The sequence below is a fragment of the Temnothorax nylanderi genome, unplaced genomic scaffold, assembly GCF_030848795.1.
Source record: "Temnothorax nylanderi isolate EJ_2023f unplaced genomic scaffold, tnyl_v1.0 TNYL_tig0045_pilon, whole genome shotgun sequence".
Lineage (NCBI taxonomy): Eukaryota > Metazoa > Arthropoda > Insecta > Hymenoptera > Formicidae > Temnothorax > Temnothorax nylanderi.
Genome location: NW_027249107.1, coordinates 610,735 through 631,865, shown reverse-complemented (window position 1 = coordinate 631,865; position 21,131 = coordinate 610,735). Strand labels below are relative to the sequence as shown.

Genomic DNA, 21,131 nt, shown 5'->3' with positions numbered 1-21,131 from the left:
AGAATCATTTCTTACTCGAAGGATGAAATGAGAATATTTTCACGACGACGGGAAATCGAAACCAGATCTAATAAAGCAGACTGCCGAATTATTTCGTTTTCGCACGCATGCGACGGACGATATAAACAGAGAGATGAAATAGCCTCCGCACTTGCCGCAGCCCGATTACGCACGTATCATTCGTTCGCGCGGGAATAGTGCTCTCGCCGTCGCGTCCGTGTGTCATGTGTGCATAATATAGCTGCAACGGGCGACGGCCCCGGGGCACGAAACCGCGGTGCTGCGGCGGCAAAGCCGTGGCCTACTATAGGATGCAAATGTATATTGGCATTATGTTGTTGAAAATTGCGCGACGCGGCTGGTAATCCGACATGCGAATCGACAGCGCGCTCCCAACTCCTTCGAGACACGGAATTCGCCAACGAATGATTCCCGATCATTGCGCTTGTATTGCGACCAGCGGCTTAGTATCGATCGCATGCTTCGGTGAAGATTTTACTGAGTGACTATTGTCTCTCGTGCGTTTTTCACGAAATTGAAGTAACTTAGGTTCGTTTTGCTAGATGTTGCTTTATTTTCATGTTACGTTATTTTCAAGCTGAGAGCAATTCTCGTTACAGATAAATAAAATTTCTAGTTAAACAGATTACCTTTCTCGTAAAGAGTGGAAGTCTTCAAAATCTGTCAAATGTATTTGTTGATTTAACGAATATTTTTCTCAAAAATATACATCGAATATATTTTGTAAAGTAAACTATGGGTTGTACTATTTGTTCGAGAGAATGTTTATGCACGTTTTGATTTCAATCCTCGTTTAATAACATTGCTGTTATGACGCAATTTTACGCAATTACTTAATTGTTCAATTTTCTGAAAATAAAATTTTTATTCAGTTTATTTGCACTTTTCCTAAAAAAGTTGTCAGTTATCTTCAAATTCTTCATCAGCTATGTTTTTACTTTATTCGACCAACGCGAACGTTTCCATTATTTTGCGCATTTTTCACATTTGGCAAATTAATTGCGCAAGGCAAAACGCTCACTCCAGGATAATGCAGTGCATAAGTTAATAATAAAAATATACAAGAAATTCTGACGAGAGATGAGCGATCTCTTTGTTCCGAGCGAAACGATAAATTGCGAATAACGTTCGATGCATGGCACGCGCGACATTTCAAAGGCCCTGGCTTTACCGTAAAGTGCAATGGCTGCGGGGGTGGCTTTGGCCATCTATTAAATCCTGCGCGCTCACTGATTCGGGCATTAAAACTTTAGGTCATCGAGCAACGTACGCCTATGGCAGTCCAGCTTGAAAGGGGTCGCTGTGCGAGGCATGAAAAGGGATAACTGTTGTATAATCGTCAGTCGGACGGGGGAGGGGACAACTCGGCTCCATCCCTGGTCCATTTGATTTAATTGAATTCTAGTCACGTTCCCATCATTCTCCGTCATCATCAGCTTTCGGTAAACTAAGCTTTTTGCGATCCATTTAACAAATCGCCGCGACAGCGATTTGTATCGAAATTATTTTGCAACGTTGTTCACGCTATCGGCGTGATCATAAATATTTCTCACTCGCGCACCGTCTCGGCTGAATTTAATCTTCTATTTCTCGAATTAGAGATATGTTTGATTTTAGAATTCGCATATGTAAGAATTTTATACTTTCTGGCATCGCGATATATATACCGGAAAATAATCCGAGAACTTATAACGCGCACGTCGTATCGACGCGTGTCGAAATTGTACTTAATCCGTTTCGGCTTGATGTCGTTACAATGACGTTCAAGATTGGCCCGTGGCATGAAATAGAGAGCGGGCGTAACAGGACCTATTAAATGTCATTTAAATACCACGCTGCCACCTGAGCACTGCTCATGGTCATTTACCGTATGCCTGCCCGATAGTACGAAATGCAGACTACCGTGAAATTACCAGTGTACTAGCGAAGACTTGGCATTGTATTTCAATTTTTCTACGTGAACGGTACGATGCATATGAGCCAGCGTGCATATAATTGTGCATCACGACGCCGACGCGTGTGTTAAGATAAATGCAGCCGTACAGATATTTTCATCGGCTACTTTACACCTTACCTTACTTCTGCGTTCAATGCAATCGCGATAAAGCGACGCGTGTCGATGAAGCATTTAGCGCGGCTAACATTAATAAGATTTTTTTCGCTGCTTCGTATAAAGTCCGAGTCGCGTTTGCGCATCGCGCATGCGATATCGCAGTCGCTAAATTCATTTCACCGTAAAAGCGTAATAAAAGAGTGCGATCTCATAAAGGGGTTTCCAGCTCATTCGTACGCGATAACGCTCGGGTGTAATTAAGCCATTGCATCCCGCTACCTGATTAAAAGGATTAAAATACACCCCTCCATTTTGCGTTGCGTTATATTAATAGTAATCTACGAATGTCCCATCCGACATTACACGATTTGACAGGAGTTATCTCGCACGGCTTTAATGGAATTTGTTGATTAATATCCCTAGAATTAATACGGAAATATCGCGCTCGCTAAATTGCTTCGCTATTGCACGATCGAGTTTTTGTTATTGCATTCGACGACTATCAGCGTTGCAAATTCGATCGCGCTATGCGTTTCACAAGTGCATTTGTCATTACCCGCTCGTTTGTAGGACAGTTTTTAAAACTGGTTTCAATTTATTTTTAGATAGGACGACTGTGTTATTCTATTGCTTCAATTTTTCATAAGCTTTTTTTATGGGAATACAAAAAAAGGAATTATATCACGAATAAATGCGGTAGATATTATATAGCAAAATATTAATTATTTCATAGAGTTATTAATTTATGGAATAATTAATTAACTTTCATATATATTGTACTATTCATATATATTGTAAATTACCGTTTCACAGAGAATAACCAAAGATGGTTATTACACGTATAATAACGATATTATTTACATTTATAGAATTGCTAATAAACTGCCACATATCTATTAATCTGCGGTACCTATTATAATTTCTATAATATCACTATATGTAATTAACTTCAGAATCAAATATAGGACAAATTATATAAGAGTGAAATCCGATTGAATATATGAATGAAGGAAAAAGTCATTTTTGTATTGTGCCACGTTTTAGTTATTTCATTTATATTCTAAGCATACATCATATTGTTACATTTGATGTATTGATTGAGTCTGCTACTTTCTTTCAATCTCCTTCTTCGATTTATTATTCGTCTCTTAAAAAATATGTGTGAAAAATAAATAAACTACCTCACGTTCGGTCTTATAGTCGAAGAAAGAAACGGCTATGCTTTTCTATCTCACATCTCATTGCGTAATAAAAAGCCTGAAAAAAGAGACAGGTTTTTCCAAAGTTACTGATAGTGGTCACACACACACACACACACACACACACACACACACACACACACACACATTGTAAAAAAATGTTTAAACATAAATATTGCGAGTTTTGTTATTAAAAAATCGCACGAGGAGGCGGGGTGTTCTTTTTAATGCAACATATCGGGAAGTGGGAGATAAAGCACTTCGCTATTCGGGGAGGACTCGATCGTTCGGACGGCAAAATAACAGGCCCCGGCTGGCATGAGATTTTATGGGTATAGACGGGCACTCGATACGGTCCGTACTCCGCTCTACATATATGCATTCAAAAAGTGCCGCCCATAGTGGAAGTTGCAGCGCGTTGCCGAATGTGGGGGCATATTTTCAAACAAACCTTTTTTATGGACCGGCTGTACTGGTGAGTAATAAAACACTTCGGTACTTCCACAGGGTGGTTTGGGCCGTTTGATCCTGCGCATGTATTGTATGGGTTTGCCCTCGAATCGTTCAGTCAAATTCGCGTAACATCCTTAGAGAGGATCGCTGAAAAAATGCGACGATGTATTAATGAAAAAAAATATTTACTCCATAAAAAATATATATTCTTCAAAGTAAAACATTCGACTATCTAATCAAATGACACTAGCCGTTTTGATCGATATAGGTTTTCGTGTAATTGATATATTTGTTCCATGTTTGATTACATGGAGAACGCAAGCTGAATACACAAGCGTTAATTAACACATATTTACTATGCTATGCATCCATGTTGCAAAGGATGCAAAAGGAAATTGAAGACGAGATTGTCGATTCGCAAGGTGGATTAAAGAAATAAAACGAGTTTCTTCAGCAACGTGTACCGCGTTAAAAGCTCCGTATTGTATTTCTTATTTAAGCGGTCGAAGCGAGAAGCACGATGAGTGTGAAAACTCCGGACGGACGTGGAGGAGCGTCTTAAAAAAATCTTCGGAGAAAAGTACAGGAAAGGTAGAGTTTTCACGTGGTTTCCCGGGCACTTTCTTCTTTCCTGTCTGTTAGTCTACCGTCTTTACTCTTCCACCACGGAGAATGGTTTGCTTTTTCCACGTCACGGAATCGCCGCCGCGGAAAACGGTGTGCAGACCTTGCAGTTGTTGAATCTTCTGTGTTTGTACATTATCGCAGGAAGAAAGGGGAATATGGCTGCATAAAATAGAACATGATAATCTTACTTTAAATTATAATAAAATTATAATTAGAAATCTTGAATTTTATATATAAAATAATTTATTCTTCAAAAATAAAATTCGATAAAATAAAAATAAATTAATGGATATCATGTTGCTAAATGCGTGTACCAATAGTATATGGTATAGTTATGAGCTTTTATTTTTATACGACTGTAAAATTTTTGTCTCGGAGTACAACTCATTTGTCTTCATTAATGTGTAGAGCAAATTTACTATATGTAGTATATATGACTAAAGTAAATTGAACTGAACAACTGAACTCAACTGAACGGATATACCCAATCTTCTTGCTTTAACGCGACACAACGCGTTCATCCAGGCATTTCCAAAACAACATACGATTTTTTGCATTTCAATGCTGTCTCTCTCTATCTCTTTCATATTCTCATTTGCGAAAATGCAAATATCCATCACGCAAAGCGTCAGGCAATTACTCGGATTTAATAGTTCGTGAAAGTGTCGTTGCGCCTGTTGTCATTCTATTCATCGACTGTGCTCGGACGGGTTCGTTGTATATTTCCATTGTTCATAGCAAAACGTCGACAATCGTGTGTGCAAATAATAATGGGAATTGCTCACATTTGATGTAATTTGCACTTAAATTTCTTTATATAAATTCTGCAGTTTATATATTATAAATAATAGCGTTCTATATTTTTTAACTATTTTACACAATCTTTTTATGAGGCGTATTTTAGCTATTAGCGCATCTTTTACCAACTTAACGGTTGCAAGAATAGTTTCTTTGCAGACGACAGTTATCTTTTGGATAGAAAAACATAAATCATTGCTCTTTCACTCAGCAATGAATAACGAGATGATGTACTTCCAACGATACTTTTATCCTTAAGTCACAATCAGGTTTATTCGACAAAAATATCGTCCTTCTTCTCGTACTCACTGACCAGTTGAGTTCCTTGGTCGTCGGCTAAAAATCCGGAACTGTTTGTCTTCGGGGGGCGTAGTGACCTCAAGATTTACGGAACCGACAAAAAAGTTAGCGTTCCAGACGGACAGAATAGTAACTCCGAGAGCCAGTTGTATCGATTCGTGCCGTCGCGTCGAGCGAAATTCCGGCTGTCCGTCAACTGTTATCGAACGTTAGTAATCGCGGCAAGAATCGAGCGAGTTTTAAGTTGCCGTTGGCAAGAGACACGCGAATACATTCTGGATTAAATCGAGGACGAGGTCAAGGGTGAGTTTCAGCTGGGCTTGTCTTTAAAATCCGTCTGTGAATTTAGGTGGTACCACCTTCTGTGTGTAATCCGCTCCTACCTGGGATCGCGCGCAATCTCGATTGCCGATCTAAATTATCTCGCTAATTTTGCCCGGTATCGATTGTACACAAATCGGGATTTCTCTTATCCCCCAGGGTATCTTAATTGCGCATCGAACTCGGACGCGGCTGTTTCCTCGGAAATGGAGCACGAGATCAGACCTTTTTGACCTTTCGTTATTTAAGAACATGATAGATAATTAATTAAGGGATAACGATGGCCATTGAAAGGTTCCCCGGTGGCATTATAATGACATCCTATGATATAATGATATTTGTCTCCCCCCGTTGTTCGGAAGAGATTCGTTCGCGTCCCTCGCTTATGACTATTACGAAAATATCGGAAGTATTCGAAATTGGCTTCCATTATTTTCTAGCACTTTCTCTCGCGAATACGACCAATCTGGAAATTGTTATCCATATTATTATTACATTTATCGCGATATTCGCACGTATTTCCGTTATGAGTCAAAATCAATTTACCTTTTCCATTTGAAAAACGTCAAGTTCTCCATTTATATGCGATAAAACCGAGCCGAGACCACAGTCCATTTATGTAAAATGAGAAAATAAAGTGCGTGTCTCGCGTAAAAAAATTACAAAAACAGAATTACGTCTGCATTATTATCGTGAATCGATACAATGTCGATTCGACGAGCTGGTTTATTCTATTCGGCTTCGACATATTTGAGAGCTATATTTCATTCGACAATACAAAACAGACAGCGAATTTCTAATATGGGACACTCTGAGAAGAAAAATCTATACTAAAAAAGAGTTATTCTAACTTTCGATCATTTTAAATAAGAAACTACTTATATATACCCATACTTTTGTACATGTTGATTATACAAATTATTGATACTTAGTCGAATATTTTGGAAATAAATCGAATTTGTTCCTTGGAGAGAGACATCTCTATAAACTTGTTATGGATACATTTTTCATATCATGTTATTTTAAAATGGATATTCTTTATCGTTGCTAATAGACAATCAAAACTTTCTAAACGATTCGACCCTTGCAAGTAACCCTTGACGGTGCACTCTCGTGCTGTCTCTCCTTCAACGATTTTGGAAATTAATCGCGTTGCTCGGACCTCAAACCACGTAAATCGGCTTACGTACGTCCGGAATTTCTGCGGCCGCGCGTATCTCACGCTCCTGCGTGATCAACACCAACTATGCTCTCAACACGGCGTTAAGTGTTGGTGTAAATGTGTGTTGGTGCGTGTGTGTTTGCACGGACGTACGATGTACGGTGTATGTACGGGCGGACGCCGCTGTACTTCGGAAGCTTTTAGTCGTTTCATACCGATTCGTAGCTTAATTACATGGAGGAGAGCCGTTCAGATGAAACTCAACCAAGGCCAAACTGTGTGCGCGAAACTGCCCGAATATCCTATTCGACGTTAATGATGCTACTGACCCGCAAGCCCGCCCCTCTGCCGGTCCACTATCGTATTGCCGAGCTCCAATCCCCCAGTCACAAATTACAGGACGAAACTAGGTACGTGCTCGGCCTTTCTCAAGATCCATAAGGAGTCTTGGAATTACGAGGAGAAGAAGAAGCTCCGGGAATTACAGGACGCGCTCGCGTAATCACGACGAATGAACATTAACAAATTGGGAAATGCGCGTGGACGAGTACTTCTCGTAAGCCGGTGGGGGTTTTCCAAGGGTGATCCTGAGGCGCGCGCGTGCGCGCCCGCCTTCAATTAGAAGTCTCTTCCGCGGGTCTCTTCCGTAACTCGATCAATTTCAAGTTGCTTGACACCTATTATTTACGACAAAGACCGGCAAACTCGATGAAGCTCATGCTTGTAGCAACTACACTCGAAATATATAGCGTTTCAGCTTATATAGCAACCATATATCGAGTATATAGCGTATCGGCATTGGAGCCCGATATATCGAGGATGAAGAGCGAGTCGGTAAACTGGCCTTCAATTTTTGGCGCTACCACCAAACACGATCGCCCCCGATCGATCGGCGCTCATTCTCCCACCGTAAATTGAATTCCACGGATTACGTATATTGTTCGATGGAAATCCGTACGTGATACGCGATAAATCCTGCGGCCAGACCGAAAACGTAGTAAATATTCGGGCATATCGATTCTCTGTATCGATTGTATCGACGATAGGTGGGAAGAGCACGCGCGCATTTTGCGTCTCGAGGGCGTCTCGAGACCACGAAAGCGTGATATATCGAGCTGGCGATCGGTCGGCCGGTGTAATGGTCCGTTCGTGTGCAGGTGTTCTCGATGATGTCACGTAGGCCGGACAGCAAAGCGACCCCGACCACCGTCGCAGTGGCGACGGCGTGGGCGCCGCGCGCGGCGGTCGGACCGCCGGCTATGTCGGTTTGCATGCAAAACAAGAGCCTTTATCCTGACCGCAATTAATGAAAGACTCTGCACTTAGCGGACGTTAAATGCCGACATTGCGCGCGCGCACGCTCGTTTTGATAGTCGGATAGCGCGCAACAGCGGTCTCATTAAAAGCGGTTTTAATCAAAACACTAGCGACGCGGATAAGAGGCTTTGCCTCTGCCATTTGTTACGCAAAACTACAATGTCCTGGTCGCGCTCTGTATTTCTATTGTAATTTTAATACGATCGTTCACATTCGCGCCGTACACGCGAAAATAAGATCCGAGTATCTTTTATGTCGTTAATTAACTCCCCTGTTTCGTGTATCGTTATACAACCCCGTTTCGTGCATTGCGCTATGCGCGCTATAAATATGTTTATTAAATTAATAGCTTCCGTAAAATTTGGCGGAATTACATTGTAGGATAATATCGCTGCCCGATATTTAGATACCGACAGGCATGCTCGAATCAGCTAACAATGTAACAGAAAATTCGATATTTGAGAAATTCCAGTATCCGAATATTTCGGATCAAAACTCCCGCATTCGAATCTAGTCCAAGTATCCGATTCGTACGATTCGAACTGATATTTACTTACTAGGGCTGTTTGAATGCTCGATCGAGACGCTAAGAATTTTCGGATCGACACGCTGCATCGTATCGTTACTGCAGGTCCACTCCGTCCACTAGGCGAAAGCTTCCACCTTCCACCGCCACACCCACCTTGCCATGGAGTAGCCGGGGCTAAATTGAGTAGCGCGACGCGCGCCTTGCGAGTACCGCATAATGCGGCCTGACCCGGCCAGGACCTCGCGTGTAAAAGCCATAACTAACCTACAAATATCCCTGGGAAAGTTCTGTCCTGACCTCACGAGCCTAGCCGACGTAAACCGCATTGCCATTAAATGCTAGAAGCCCGCAGGCTGGACGCTCGGGTGGTTAGTGCTGGGGGGTGAGGTCAGAGGATCTCGTCCTCTCCCTCCCTCCCCCCACCCCACCCCACTCCACCCCACCCTGTTGCCACATGCAGCTCCTAAATATTTGATAATTCCCCAATGGTCAATTATTAACCGCCCTTTTACCGTAATTGCCGCGAACGGATTTATGCACCGACGAGAGAGCGCGAACGGCAACGTTTGGCTTCGAATCTCGCTGCCAGGGGTCTATTACTCGCAGTCGATTCGAGGGTCGGCAAAACGACGAGATGGAGGATGATCGTATCCAGCTCGAATGATGGATTGGCTTTTTGTTCGATTTAGGTGTTATCTTTTGTCGAGGGGTTCTTGCGTATATTGGAAGAAATATGATTATTCTCGGATTCATATCGAGTATTAATTATTATTATTAATTATTCAATGCTTCAAGTACCGCAGTTATTTCTCTTTAAATGACTTTTATATAGATTTCTATATTTATTCGTATGAACTTATATATTCTGACTTTATACCATCTCCTCAAAACTTTTATAGACGATGTTACGAACTGTAAATATTTCTCTCTGTTTTAGGTAAGTGACCTCAATACGGAAATAGTGTAAGCGGTATTTATTTTTGGGAAGAAACATTGATCCGACGTGAGAATAAAAATGAAGATTACGTAAGTAAATACTAAATATTATAACATGTAAGTGAATTGTCACTCCTATGAAATTTATCTTAGAACGTAGGTGTCTAGGGCATACCGATATTAGGAGAAAACGCTTTTCCACATATGTGACACAGAATTAATTAAGGAAAACGGTAGGGTGAGATTGCAGCTAATTATGAAAGGCAAACAGACATAGGTGCGCGATTTTACATTGGTGCGGCGCGGCGGGCGGAATTCGTCAGACAAATAACAGTTAGCAGATCTAAGGCAGTTGTTACATATTATCCGCGCAAAACTGCGAGACGATCTTATACCCGCGAGCTAATTAGGCAGACGAATCACGTACGGCACGTGGCGCATATCTCGTCGCTGTCAACGATATTCCGCGAAATGTGACAGATTAACTCGCGGAGTCCTCGCAGAAACGGTGGCATCGTAGCGGTACGTCAGTGCGAGACGGCGGGAAGGCAAGAGAAGTGAGAGAGATGTGGCCTAGTTCGCCTATCAGATCTATGAGGGTGGATGCTGCAGATACACGGCGTGATATAGCAGACATCGGGCCACACTTGGCACTCAATGTTGTAATACGGCGGCGCGCGGCGTGCGCGAGAGAGACGTCGTTATTAGTATTCAGTTTGTTTCGCGGCAGCAGATGCAGTTAACCTCAGGTCACGGAATCACGTTACGACCGACGCGACGAGGCGGCTCGTCGGCACTGATATCCTGCGATATTTCCGTTGAGTCTCGCACTAGCATCCGCGACATAAAATTGTCCCAACTAATTATTTCGGGCAAAAGCGAGCGCGAACCTGACCTGACTGACTTCGCGACGTGACTTCTAAATTCTGTTCCAACACGTCGCAGTTGCAAATGACGCACGATCGTGTCATTTGCCTTTCGTTGACAAGACTCCGAAAAATAAAGTGTTTCTTTTCTTTATTTTTTTTTATATGGATACACACAGGATCGTTGGATCAGGGTTTTGCATCAATCCTTATATACTTCCACCGTAGCGGTTCTGATTAGTATGCGGCCGGCAGTGTTGCGTCAGGTGCCATCCGGAGGTCTGTTGCCACGGCTATTGGTCCACAATGCGCATAAACGTATGTCTGCTATGCTAAAACCAATAACTAATTACGGGTTCCCGCATTCATTAACCACACGTGTGAAAACAGCGTTTCCCGTGGCCTGCAACCGGTTGTAACGACTGTCCAGGCGCGGCTATCGAATTCGCTTTCATTACACAAGAACACGTGTGTTAATTAGCAAACGCAGAGTCGATCCTTCCCTTGGTACGTTCGCTGATTCTTAGGAAATATTCGACGCGTCGTCTTACGCATCATACATTTTGCGTAATAATAAAAGTCCTCTTTTTCTCGTCGTTTCCACAATTTTTATTTGCGGAAGTTCAAGTCTAGCGTGCATCCCCTGCTGTTCTTTTTATGCAAGATTACATTTGTAGCCGAAGAGAGTTGCATTATGTATTCACGAGCTATAAGAGTTCGACGGTTGCTGTTCGCGTTTAAGCTTTCATTTGCCTTTTAGTCGCGCATTTAGCCACGACGTGCAAAATTAAAGAAAGTTTTTAGCATGCTACGCGTCTCAAAAGGACGCGAGAAATTTAGTCGACGCAGCGGTTTAAATCGACCGGATTTGCTTGCGCGCGTCGATCAGTCGTTAACGAACGCGCCGCACACGCGGCACACGAGCAATGTTGATTTAACCCAATGAGTGAGAGAGAGAGGAAGATTATGAACCGACTGCCCTGCAAAAAGTACGAACATGAAACGGGAAGAAAATACCCCTCTCCCCGTTGAATATTCATAGATTCCTGAAAGGGATTCTAGAAGAACCCCACGGCAGGAACGATCGATCGTCGCGGTACGACACGACGCATTCTCGATGCGAGCGCGAGCGCGAACGCGTGACGTTCCCGCGGACGTATATATTTCTTGAAGCGTGGCTCCGGAAGATGTTATCCCGCGGATAGATGCGAGCTATGAATAAATTTCTTTTAGTGCTTTCACTCGGAATTCGGTATACCAGGCCCATATTTGTATATGTCGGCTGTAGTCGCTCCCGAATTTTCACGACTGGCAGACTTTATGGATGTCATGGCGCATTTTTAGGACATGAATTTTCGGCGGAAACTATTATGACCCAGCGTTAGAGAGTGGGGAAAGGAGGACGAGGGTGAGAAAAGCGAGGGAAACCGGTCGAGTACGTTTCTGTTTTATATTAGCGCGGGTGCTGCATTTTCTGGCGACACCAGATACGGTTACAGGAATTTTAGTTATTCTCTGTCGCGTGTGTGAAATAATTTCGCGCGTTACGTGATGAAATTTGTTTCGCCAAGTGTTTCACATGTATGTAAGCGCATAAAACAGATAGATAGTGCTGGCTAGTTATTTTCTTTTTCACCATAGCGTAAGATGAAGTAATTTGGTGATACAATATTATCTACGATACGATCTCTTTTAACAGAATAACAAGAGCTCCAAATGTTATTCAACGTTAAGGTATTCCGCTGCTTGTCCGACGTAACACATTTTTACGCAAATGCGCTCGGTCTGTCGGAAATTCCGGTTAAAAAGACCCGCTGTTTGCGAACGCATAAAACGATTTCTTAATTCTATTAAAACTGCAGGCCGGAAGGAATTTTCGGAACTTTTAAATCCACTAACATTGTAGACTCTTCTTCAAAATGGAACATGCAAACATCGCATTTCTCTAACCCATAATTGCATGAATTTTTAAATTGCATCGATGAAATTATTCAGTCACTGACGCTATCTTTCGCAGGATTTATAGAAAAATGTCGCAAAAATTCTGAGCGTTCAGCTGATGCATTATACATTAAATGTGTCATATCTCGTGTTACGATTCAGTAAATATTTCATGTTACCATTCAGTATTCCACAGCGTATGAAATATAGCAGCGTCCGATGCAAATTCAACTTAATAGCGGCGCAAATCGCTATAATAGTCGTGGAGATGCGAATAATCTAATGAATAGAGATACCCGAGAGAACAGAATGCGGATAGAAACTACGAGACACCTTGTAATATACATTGCACGATATCAGTGTATGTCTTTCTTGCTGATTGAAACTAGTACTTTCCACTACGATGTCTTTTTTCTTACCCGCATCGATAATCTCTCCATCACGTTCATCGGATAGAAATATTCCTTCGTTTCTCGTAGCGGTGCTTCATTCATCGCTGCCAGGCAGCAACCTTACACTCTTCAAGAGAATCTATAATATCGCCGCCAACGAAAGTCTTCTCGATTCAGCCCATCCTTCCTCGGCTTTCTCCAACCTCCCCACATCACCCTCCACGTATTTCGTTCACGCTCCGTAAAACTTGAATGTCCACGTGCAGAATCACGATTGGAAGCAGAAAGCATCCGATCGTCCGTTCGCCCGAAAGCAATGTTTCCCGAAGATGGACTTTGCTCGTAGTTTTTCGCCGTGCGAAGTACAAAGCAACGCGACAAATTTCGAAAGTTACTCGCGAATTCTTTAGCGCTGAGATTAGAGAGCCGCGGTGGTCAATTACTTGCGGATTAAATGGATTATTGACGGTCGATGATGTTCAACAGACCTCTGCGAAACTTGCTCAATTGCACGCCATGTTCCTTGGCGAAATTATAGTTTTATAACAATCTCATTTTCTCTTCAATTTTGCGAGCAGTAGAATGGAGTAAAGTTTATCGTATCGTAGCATATATTACCTATTTTAGTCTAATCTATTATTATATTATATATCTCTTAGAATTTATAAAACTCAAAAGTAAAGATAGAAATAAAATAAATTGCTTATAAGAAAGAATAAGTAAAGACTGAGATGAAAAAATAAGGTTTCCATCTTTTAACGTCAACGTCAATACATTATTCGCGCGATAGGGAAACCTCCTCATAACTGTGAAAGAACACGAGTATCATATCGCGAAAGCACAGAGGTGAAGTGAAGGATCGGCTTACGTTACGGCACGTTTTAACCTACCCTCGGTCCTTCGGCTGGTGATCATGTGATTTGATCGTTAGATCGGCGGTAGAACGGCCAGAACCAAATTAGAAAGCGGAGTAATTGCGGGCCGTTTGCACGCTACCGACCAGTAACTGACCGAAATAACGTGGCTGGTATCCACGGCTAGGGTAGCGCATAGCCCCGCGTACCCCGTGAATCAGTGCTCGCCTCCCCGATTTGCGTTACGTATTAAGTGCTCGTTCTGTCTAGCGCGGCTGGGGAGAAAAATTTCGAGTGGTCGCCCGCGGAAATTGCACGCGGCGTGCCGTGACGTCCGACAAATGTACATGCCGGAGTCCTACGCGGGAAACACTGATGCGAATAAAAAAGCGCTGCCTTTTTGTCACTATTTTCTAGAGACGTCTGCCATTTTTCAAGTAGAAATCTGCGTGCGCGGGCGGCCATTCGCACGTAGAAATTGTTTCGTGAAAGCCGTCGCGTCGCAATCGCGTTTTCTGGTACCGCTCGCTACCGGTAACACCAGATTCGATGTTGTATGTACCTTTTGGACTCTAACTGAATTACTTCCGTAATTCAAATAGTGGAAAACGGGGGAAACAAAACTCAATGGTACGATAAATTGTTCTCGTCCTCGTCGGTGACCTATATTTCGCTCGGTATATCCATCCTGAGAATACTCTCCGCTCTCTGATAAGTTGACGAATAAAAGAAAATCATGGCACATGCGCGACCTCGCGTCTTGATAATAAAATACGCCGGTAGGAATAAGCGACTTAACTGTTTTTTTTTTCCAAATTGTTTCCTCCGCTTTTCTATGCAGTTCCGCACGTCATCGAGATGATTAATTACAATAATTTTTACGAACTTCAACGCTGATGCGTGACGGATAAACAGAGTTGTCTAAGAAATTTGACCGAGACGTGAATTTATTCCGTGTGTGCAAGGTCGCTCGCAAAAGCCTCGATGTAGTTGAGTTCGCTTATTATGTACATAGGATGCACGCTGGCATATCGAATGTATCCAAGAGCTAAGTTGAGCCAGTCCTAAATGCACCGAGGATATCATATAAACGTCTCATACGTCTGTCAGGATGAGACGTTGGCTCAATATGCGCTTCGAGCTCGCGTACGCGCGTGAGCGGAACGGCTTTGCCAATATACATATTTCCCCGTATTTTTCTCTATTTTTCCCGAACGCCGAGATCCGAGCGACCGAACGTACACGGAAGACAGAGCTGGGCGTCGTAAAATCCGAGCGAGCCGTCCAATTCCGTTAAAAGTGAGTCCAATGGAAAATTGTCGACGCTACTGACTTGCCGTCACGAAAAAGCTGCACACGGTGACGAAAAGCAAGGAAACTGCTCGTGCCTGCTGTGCACATTCTCTATCTTTCTCTTTCCTTCTTTCTTTCTTTCTCTTGCGATTCTTCTCTGCTCGGATTAGAAGATTAAATTTGAGTCCGGTCGATCGCGCGCAGGTCGATGGCCCACTCGATCTAGTACAATCGAGTCCCTCTCGTCCGATTACACGCTGCGACGACGACGTACAATTTCGCATCGAAAGATTAGCTTCCCCCGGATATCCGGTAAATATTAGAGAGCTACATTTGGCTCTTGATACGTCGTTAATTCGGATAGCTGAATTGATCGACGATCGTCAACTGCTATCCGATAGAAGTAAACGGATTATTTTGGCTGGAAACAAAAGCTTCGCAACGACGCGCAAGAATCACCGGAAAACTAAAGCCGGATATTTCCAGAGAGGTGGAGTGTTCGTTAAGCCGTGACTTTCGAAATTCTTACAATTACAATTGCGATTACGATTATAATTGCAATGGTTATACATCATTGAGAACAGCCTTTGGAAATTTTATTAACCGTACATGATTGCGTTGACGACGTTTTATTTAGTATAATTGCTAGGTAACTGCAAGACACGCTATATTTCTCTCTTTATAGTTATTTCGTACGTTCAAAAGAAAGAAAAAAATATTCCTCGCACGATATTGCGTTTTACGATACGTCAATTATATGTGAACCGTAAATAAAATCTGAAGCACGAGAAAACCTTACGATGCTTTAGTGAAAATAACGTAACGTCACGCCTGTCCGAATTGACCGATGAAATGCAAATTATATTAAGGCATGAATCAAGATTTGCAGGCATAGCAGCGACTTGAACGATATCGAGTATCACGTCACGGTTGAATCTAATCTAGGTATGTTACGCGATGTTACATGAAAATATACTAACGTTACACGAAATTTATTATTCGAAATTACTTTGACATAGGCATTTGAGATTTCTAATTCTACAGATTCACAGTTGTACATACTTATAGTTTCGGCAGAAGGGATAAAAACAAATGGTAGGAAGCGAAAGAAAAACGGATTTATTCGTATAATTTAGATCTTGGTAGCTCGTATAGGACACGTCGGACACGCCGGACACGCCAGTAGCGAACTCAAATGGATGTGCACCTCCGGAGATGGCGATGCACCCGCTCGTCGGAGATGGAGCGCATCGCGTCGTGTCACGCATACGCCCGTTAAATTTTCCGTCCCTTTCCACAGTCTCCAGTGGCCGCGCACGGTGGTCGAGCACGTCGACTTGTACGAGGTGGTGGCATTTAAATTCGCGAGTGGTCGTGATTGCGCTCGAGCGCGTACCAGCCCTCTCGATCGCGGGAGCTTGATTTCACTGATTCAATTGTTCCTCTCTTCTCGTTTCTCCCCCTCCCTCTCTCTCTCTCTCTCTCTCTCTCTCTCTCTCTCTCTCTCTCTCTCTCTCTCTCTCTCTCTCCCTCTCTCTCTCAAAAGAGAGAGAGACTCTGGCACTCCTTCATGCCGATCTCCGGTTCCTCTTCGCTCCCGCGCCCTTTCCTTCTCTTCCTTGCACTCTTTGCATTTCCTGGCCGGCCTCTTGAGTCGCCCCTCCTTGATACTCCCTGTCGACCTGAAAACTTGGACGATTTTCCACCACCGCGGCACAGTCCGATCTGATATCTCGTCCTGTGGCGCGATGGAACTCTTTAATCCTCGATTCCTGGTTCGCTTCGCTACGCAAGATATCTGCTTTCGTTATTTAGGTCACGGAACTTCCCGTCAAGGATGATTTCGCAGAAGACGATTGAAAAGACAGAAAAGCCAAATTCTTATGAAAATTCTATTGTAGATAAGTTATTATATCTCTTTGTGTATCGTGCGTCTGATATTAATTTAATAGCAACCGAATTACTCAATTTAATTCGATAAATGTACTTCGGATAGCCCAACAACAAATTATAATTATTTTAATTTACTAATAACCAAACTCAATTCGAATTCGATAAATGTACTTCCGATAGTCTGGCAACAAATTATCATTATTCCAGTTCATAACGAGAAAATGTAATCATACTGTGACACTGTGGTATAAACTTATTATGCAACTCAATAATATTATACTACTGTTTTAAATTATCTATACCCGTATGCACACCATTGCAAGACTTTAAAGATGTTCGGTCTTAAATCAAAATTCTCACTCGACCATTACGTAATAAAGATGATTAGTAAAGAGAGGACTAATAAGCACGCGAGTAGTTTTTTTTTTCGCAACAAACTAAAGCCAAATCAAATAAACGGACGCGACAAATGCGAATGAATAATTTGCCACAATGACCGCGAATGCTTAACGCGAATATAATGACACCTGTAAGCGGAAACTTGGATGTTAGGCGTGTTGTGTGTCATGATCATTTTGCAGCTACGTGCGATATATTCGCATCACTTAAACACATGTACGCGAGTACATGCGTGCGATATATCCGGTCAGCTTTCCCGCCACCGCTCCGATTCGATATTTCTTGTCGCAAATAATAGCGCGGGCGGCCCTGTTTATTTACTGCGCGTTTTATCTCAATGGCTCGTGAACTCGCACACGTGCGGAGAGTTAAATGCACCTCCGTTCGATGCCGCACGAATTGCACAGGCAACATAGGAGAGGCCGCGCGTGCGCGCGCAAGATCGTGTACACGCAAAGAACAGGTTGAGGTTTATTGCCAATAACGAAGCAAGGTAAAAGTGCTCTTTCGAGTGGCGTCCGTGTTAAGCTGAAATTATGCGCTTTTGATGTTCGGTTTGCGTTTTTTCCTTTCTTTCTCTCTCTCCCCTCTCCCTCCCCCTCCCTCCTCTCTTCTGATATAAGCAGAGGAACGCAAACTTATATCATCAGTTGGAGATATAAACAATCTCTTACGCATAATCACAAGTGGGAATATTATCATGCAATGTTTTTTTCGTTAACAGCTCGCCAGCGATATTATTTCCCGCGAACGAGATCTGTTTTTCGCGCGATTTTCGTGATTTTCACGGAGTGCGCTTAATTGATTCGAAAATGTTCACACACACGTCACAATTCGCAGAACGCGATAATGACCAGCGTGGATACGTTATGAAATATTGCCGCGACTGCAATTTAGTACTTTATCATACGAACGACTTGTTCCCGGCCCTATCGATCCGCCGCTTATCGCACCGATGTCCTCTTTGTGCTCATATTCACAATGTAAGTACATTAATATTCCTGTACTTGAACGAGAGCTTATGCGGATGCAATTTTTGCATGGGAGTGAAAACTTCTGTCGATAATGAATATGATAACGAGCTTTCCTCGAAAGCATTATTGATGAGAATTTTATAAATTCGATACGTACACTTCTATTGTTTCTTTAGCATGTAGACGAGCTGTGACACAGAATTTCGTTACATTAGACGGTCGTGCAAATGCATTAATAGCAAGATTTATATTGCAATATTGTGTTAAAATATGTTGTTAGAGGAAATATCTTTAAGTCCTTCTTAACGCAATGTTTAACGTGAATTTGTGTTATTCAGTTAAATCAAATTAACAACCGAACTTTTTACTTTTACTACACTAAAATCTTTCCATCTATACTTATTTTGTCTTTTTTCGTACAACTATACGATAATTTTGTCGCGTATTTACACGTGACAGAGTTACATTCGTAGGGTTACAGTCATAGGATTTATGATTTAACTACAGTTCATGAGTTCACCGTTATAAACTTGACATATGTCACCAAATGATTCGTTTCTTTCTATCTACGAAACTCGGAGCTGTCTTGAAGTAATTTACAAGGGTTCTAATTTAAAGTAAAGTGCACGGGAATGTAAGTAAAAACTAATTTTGTAATTTATTTGCAATTTTTTGTATACTTATTTTTTTTAAATTGTTTATGATCTAAAAAGCTATCTATGCCTCGGTATTCTTGTTAAGAGAAAGTCAACTTGCTCAAAAAATCCGCACGTAAAGGAAGACTGCAGGCAATCTACGTACAAACACACACACACACACGTATGTGTCGTACGGTTCTATAAAACCTTCTGATTTTCTCCCCGTCCCTTTCGACCAGCTAGCCGAGAGTACGTGTGTATTTTTTTACAGGAGCGCTGCCCCCACGCTCACAAGCACAGAAGTGTACACGCGACGAATGTTAAAAAGCCGTTTAAGCGTACCACGCAAGACACGCGAGTTCCGACATACTCGTCGTCCGCGAACGCGAATAAAAAGGAAAGCCGCAAGCTATGAAAATCCGTCGTGCGACATGACAGAATATATACTCCACTATCTCCAGCCCTGAAGAGATTTAAGTAAATCAAATCAATAATATGGATAAGGAAGTTTCTCAGTACCAAGAATAACGGAGCATCCCCATTTTTAATATCGCGCAACGCTCAGACTGTGATCCTTTTGCGAAAGTTAATTCATCTGTATAGATTTCGCACGGTTATCAGTTCCCACGATCGATCAGTTTAGCGGCGGCGTCGTTAATCAGACGCGTAATTTATTAGCGAGACGGATCGCGATGAGGGAAAGTGTACTTTTAATTTTCGCGACGAGCGACGTATGGGGATTAATTCTTCGGGCGATAAATAGACGTACGGAGGACATGAAAGGCGCATTTGTTTTATTAATTAGATTCGTTGATGTTTTTACTTGATAGAAAAGTATACACACGGCACACAGGAAAATAAATCGGTCTGTCCTAACAATAAGCGTGATTAGAGCTATATCGTGCATCGCGCGGAATGTTATTTTTTCACATCAACGATCCAGTGTTCTCCGCGGCAGCTAAAAAAAATGTTTGCGAATAATATGAAAATCATAAAAAAGTATCAGGACAAATATTAACGTTATTCATCCGTGAAACGATATCATATTCAATATAAAAATTAGTAATTGTCGGTCGAAGAATTATAAGAAATTATACAACAAAACATTTTAAAAAGTAATTAAAGGAAACCTTTGTTTTAATATATAGAACACTCGTTAGAAAATAAAAAAATATATTGCAAACGCAACAATATAGATAAAGTTACCGAGAAAACAGGAACAGATTTTTGATGAAATAGATAGTAAGAACGTCATCCGTTATAATTTTCCATTTTATAACAAAATGATTATACCGCGGTAACTTTTTCTTATATCGAATGGGGAATAAAAGACCGCGGCCGCGATCGGACGAGCGATAGTCGCGAATATGCATTTCCAGCATTCGCAAAAACTATCGATTCCGCTCGTGAGCAAGAGAGCACCGCCTTCGATATGAAACGCTATGTGCGGCACACTTGGACGAGACAGCATGCAAAATAGCGTGAGTGGAAAGAACACTTAAATTATGAGACCTGTCGGCAACAGTCTTTTAAGCATTCGCTATGATAAATATTAAATCCCTTTGAAAACAAGACAAAGTATTTTCACTTCCAGCATGGTTACCATTGTGCCGGAGAGCACGCTTTATAGAAAATATTTCTATAAACGTGCACTAAAAAGAGAAAGAGAGCGCTCGGCCGCCGGCGCAGGATAGAATTAATGTCGAGATTGTTCGAAACTCCGCGATTTTACTCCACCAAGTATTTTCTGCGGGATGTAACACCGCGCCGTGATGAAAGATCCCATTAGAGAAATCAAATTTTCCGCCACGTTGCGACGTGACGTTTTCCAGAAAATTTCACTTGCATGATCCACATAAACTCCTTGACTCACATCGAAATCCATTTTTCACATGAGAATTTAATCTAATCGCAATTATTTCTCATGATTTGTCGATGTTTAATGTTAATTATGTCGATGTGCTCGATAAGCTGCAAATTAAGATTTAATTTCAGTAATCTCTCAAGACGACAACGTAAATCTCTTGTCGAATTCGCAATTGAATATTGAGGAAATAATTTTGTTAATATAGGATTCGCGGCATAAAGCAGCACCTTGTTCCTAGTTCCTACATCGTTTATCATTTGGATTACATTAATGCACCGCATAGCCCCAGTGGAGGTGA

General features: G+C 42.0%; 1 protein-coding gene across 11 annotated transcripts in view; it reads left to right on the top strand.

The window, feature by feature from the left end:
- The window catches only part of LOC139771895 (neurotrimin-like), a 307,135-nt gene that overhangs the window by 138,900 nt on the left and 147,104 nt on the right, over positions 1-21,131 (top strand). For 2 of the 11 annotated variants that reach the window (XM_071705063.1, XM_071705062.1), the window contains one exon: positions 9,718-9,806. The exons of the other annotated variants lie outside the window; for them this stretch is intronic. The gene's annotated coding sequence lies outside the window, so the exon portion shown is untranslated. The remainder of the gene's footprint in view (positions 1-9,717; positions 9,807-21,131) is intronic. 11 annotated transcript variants of the gene reach the window in all.